At 41.2% G+C, this 5,041-nt stretch overlaps 1 pseudogene; it reads right to left on the reverse strand.

Annotated features, from left to right (window-relative positions):
• Positions 1–981: 981 nt before the first annotated feature.
• Positions 982–3,197, reverse strand: LOC106320839 (annotated as a pseudogene).
• Between the last annotated feature and the right edge of the window lie 1,844 nt (positions 3,198–5,041).

Below are 5,041 nucleotides of genomic sequence, written 5' to 3' on the forward strand. Positions count from 1 at the left end.
ACGTAGCGCTTCCGGACCATGGTGTTGGGTTGGACGGTCAGTCATGTTCTTGTTTGATTGTTGGCTGGCCGGTTGGTCTTTCATCTCCAACCCTTGGTGTGGGTCGTCCGTCGGTCATGTTCTTGTTTGATTGTTGGCCGGTGGGTTGACCTATGCCTAGGACGGTTCGGGGGTGTTACAGTGGGTGTCCCAAAATAGTGTTGGTGCGGATATGAAATATCGACTTTGATTTCAAGATCAGACAATAATCCGTATCGTCGTTACCATAGGTGTTCTTATGCTGTTTCAAAGAAGGTAATGCTTACTCTTATTGATTTGATTGTGCAATAACTCAGATTCTAACTTGATCGATTTTAGCTTGAGAATGATAATCATTTCTTCAAGTGGGTGGATGAGGCATTGTTAGAAGAGATTAATGTTTTGAAGAACAAAATGAGTAATCTTGTAGAATTGGTGAAAGAATTTATGATGAAACAAGGAGAAGGTGAGAAGAAAGTATTTGAGAAGATGGAAATGAAGCTAGAGAAAGAGGTTTTTGACAGGATGGATGAAGTGTTAATGGAAGCGAAATGGAGCATGAAGAAGATGTGTGCTGGTGTTGTAATAGCTTGTATTGTTGGGTTTGTCATCATTAAGCTTGTGTAATGGATTTCATTTCGATAAATGTTGTTTAATGCTATGAAGTAGTATGTTCTTGTACTTGACTTTTTATGTTGTTTAATGAAATTGTTAGTATTTTCATACATGAGAATGATACCAAAACATGATGACAACACAAACAAATCCTAAAAATTATTGGTTATAACCTACATGATCGATTCATGTCCATACATAAGGAAGAAAACACCAAAATAAGTAGAAGGATTCTTGTTTATCATACATGAAGATGACAATAACAAAATAAGCCAAAAAAGAGAGAAGACACAACCCAAAAAATACTTCTTGCTCTTCCTCTCCTACTCTAGCTACCGATAAATGTCATCAAGCTTGGGAGGATTCACCTTGACTGGCAAAGATTTGAGATGGTTCAGCTTGTGGAGCCTATAAAGATTAAAAAAACAAGTCTTATGTAAGTTATGAAAGGAGAACCATATAGAGGATATGAATAATGAATCATACCTTCTTATGGGGTCCCCCCTTATGAAAACGAATATTGTGGTTAGGCGCACTACAAAGTCCACAATGCATAATGCGCTTCAACGCCTTCGGTTTCTTCTTCACATGGGACTCATTTTTGCCCTTTTTCCTTTTGTTGTCTTTCTTCTTTTTACGACCAGGCTGGTCTGGCTCAGGAGCTGGATGCACTTCAGGGGCTGAAGAAGTTGGCCAAAATCGTGCTCCTCTCAATGGTTTTTCTCCCCTCTTCGTATGTCCTCCTCCACACTGTTGTCCGAAACCAGTGACACAAAAAATCCTCAGCCTCTAGTTTCTTATCCAAGATGACACCATATCCATGTTCACAAGGGATCCCAGTGATATCCCACTTCATACACGTGCATGTTCGCGTCTCCAAATTGACACGGTAAGAACATGAGTCAACATTCACCAACCACATACCATTTGTGCTTCTATAAACAGTACATTGTGATGCTTTTTTTGTGCTCCAAAGCGAGTATATCAACCACGTAAGGTGTGCATATGCTCTTGTGGATTTGAGCAATCAAATATCTAGAAGCGATACACACCGTTGCAAGACGTGCAATGGTATCCAACATCGGTACCATTGGCTTTTCACGGGCACAAACAATGGAGGCGTTGAAAGATTCGGTTGAGTTGTTCTCAACGTCCTCACAATAGTTCCCCAACTTGAGAAAAACTATTACCCAAGTCATTGGATTAGTCTTTATCACATCTGCATACTCCTCTGAGTCGTAGTTGAACATCCTATTTAGATTCTCCTTGTACTCCGCCTCATTGTAGCTCCAAGCAAGTTGCCAAATATATGGCTTCATGTCACTCTTGTTTCCATGTTTAGCTTTCATGTTTCCATAAATGTGTCTAACACACATTCTATGCTCCATCTTCGGAAGCTCCAACTGAACTGCCTTGATCAGTCCCTGAAACCGACCCCACACAAACATAAGAAAATTTTATTTTTAGAAAAAATTACATGACAATCATTAAGCTTACCTTCTGACAATCGGAGACCATAATATATCCATCACCATCTCCTAAACCCAAGTCTGTCTTGATATGCTTCACAAACCACACCCAATTTGGAGTGTTTTCCACTTGAACAACTGCTCAAGCAATGGGGTAGATTGAATTATCCGAATATCGACCAAGAGCCACTAACAATTGTCCTTTAGTTTTCCCTCTTAAGAATGTGCCATCCATCCCAATAAGAAGTCTACAAGTAGCTTTCCATGATCCCCTAAGGACATCGAAACACACATAGAAACGGTCAAACACATCTTTTCCTTCCTCATTTCTTTTGGTCTCGACTTCAACCGAAGAGTTGATATTTGACTCGAGAATCTCGGCAGCATAGTATCGGATTCGACCAAACTGAGTATCATACTCCTTCTCAATCCACCTCATTGCTTTATTTCGGGCAGCTTGACATTGTGCTCTAGAAACCGTGATCTTCCACCTCTTCCTGATCAGTTCTTCTATCTTCATTGGCATGAAATATTTTGGTTCTTCTCTTATCTTATCAACAAACAACCTAGCTATCACAGGGACCTTAAGCATCTCACATTCTCCATTTGGAACACAGCTGTGTGCATTCTTGTACACTTTAACATACCATCTCTCTGGTTCTCCTTTACTCGAGCAATAAACACGCCACTGACAGTGTGAATCTACATTTCGACCAGCACAACTAAAACCAAGTTTGGTTTATCATACCTATACTGCTTAATATTGTCACCAGACTTTAGACAGTAGTCCAATACCGCCTCTTCGAATGCAACTGCATTGAAGAATACTTGGCCCTCGAAGAGATTCCCATCACCTCTTCTAATTCGATAACGCTCTCTTGTCCTCTGTCGGTTCATTTGTTGCTCTTCACCATATTTCTCCTCATTTGTATCCCTATCAGTCTCGCTATCGGGATAGATGTTATGCCGGATGGGAGGTTTGCTGATGAATGCAGCTACATCTTCTTCAACCCGGAAAGCGTGTCTCTCCATCTCTTCTTCGTCGTCTGATTCATCCCTAAGTGAAGGAATCGTGTTTTCACCGACCGTCTCCATTGTTTCTACAACTAAAATCGGTCGGTAAAGCTTTCTAGGGTTTGTTTGTCGATGAAGAACACTGGGGATTTGGGGGTTTCTGTATTCGGGTTAAACCAGTAACAATTGGGTTATAATCAGGTTTTAATCAGGTTTTAATCGGATCTTAAATGGATCTTTTCGGTTAAATCGCGGTTTTTATTGGGTAACAATAGATTGCGGTTTAATGATAAACAGTAAACCGGCGTTAATCCAAACCTATGTGTATTTCGGTGTTTAACTTACACGGTATGGGGAAAAAGAGTTCGATATTTCTAATTGGGGGATATAAGATTTGAACTTCTATTTTATGGGGAAATAGAACGGGGTCAAAAGTCTGTGTGTATCTAGTGATATATGATACTTCTCAGAGGGAAATAGAACGTCAACCCATTATGCATTAACTGGGGATGTCTGCTATGGATGAAATAGTTGATGAGTGTAGGTAGGTGTTGAGATAAAGAATAACCTATTTTGGGAGCTCTAAGAGTGGTCTCCATGAACTAGGAGTAGGACATGCTCATCATGTTCAGGTTCTGTAGTCAACATGAGGAAAAATGGCTTCCCTCCCAACATTCTCAGATGCTTTTGTCATGTTCATTCAACTAAGACTATGAACATGGTGGCAAAAATTCAACATCCTAATTTATACTTTTCATAATCTACATCATTTTATCTTTCTTCTACCTATTAATTTGCCATAGTTTGGGCTTTTAGTGAAACTTTGATGACCAGAATGGAAGAAACAAAAAAACCTAAAGCGTCTCCGATTTTCCATCCTCAAAGCTGATCTCGTCTTTTGGAAAATTCGAAAGAGTTTTCGCAAAATCGGAAATATGGAGGGCGAAATCGGAAAGTTGGAGGGGGTGATGTCGAGTTGTTCGCCTATGGATCTTGCTCACGAAGCGAAAGATGAAGCTCGAAACCTCGGTCGATTCTCTACCACCTTTATTTTTTTGGTAAACATGTTAAGATTGCATTACCAATTTTCAAGTTTGTGACAGAAGTTACATAGAGATACTAGTAGCAGAAAACAAACACCAAATAGAAACTACTACCACAACAACAAAATACAGTAAGGAAAACACGATTAAGAACTGATATGAGGCAAAGGAGAGAATGCTCGAGAAGAACTTAACGCGTTGCGGAGAGCGCACCACGCGCAAGATCAAGGACTCCATAGTAAGGTAGAAGTTATAATATGAGTCACGAGCCGGTATATATGGCTTGCCCAGGCACTCGTCTCCAAAAAATGGCCTTACCACAAAGCCCCACCACCTGCAGAAAGCACATACACCATCCAGAACTTGGAACTTGCAGTAGACGACAATGGGGCTACATCGAGACGGCAAAACCGACGAAACAGAGCCTGTCGAAGCACCAGCCACCAATCACCGCAAACAGCCACCTCTACTCCTCCTTTCTGAAGTTCAGAAGTACCAGTATACTCCAACAACCCAAAGTCTCCCACCGGAACAACCAACACCCCAACAACGAGCCCAATAACCGCTCTTATTTGGAGAGACGAAACAATGATTGACCCGCCACATCCACAAGACCATGCACTATAAAAGGAAGCTAACACCACAGGGTCAGGACCGAAGAACCATAACCTTACTGCAGAGATGCTGGCAACACACGCTGTCACCGGGAATGAAGTCGGAGATAGACTACAACAACCAAAGAACAACATTGACCTGCACGAGCGACTGCCTCTGAGAAGCAGAGACTGACCAATTATGGAACATGGAAGCTCAATCTAACCACTTCACCAGACCGCCACCTCTGGCTTAGATGATAAGAATAACTCAGCCCTCCTCATAAGC

This window comes from Brassica oleracea, unplaced genomic scaffold, assembly GCF_000695525.1.
Source record: "Brassica oleracea var. oleracea cultivar TO1000 unplaced genomic scaffold, BOL UnpScaffold01088, whole genome shotgun sequence".
NCBI classification, from domain to species: domain Eukaryota; kingdom Viridiplantae; phylum Streptophyta; class Magnoliopsida; order Brassicales; family Brassicaceae; genus Brassica; species Brassica oleracea.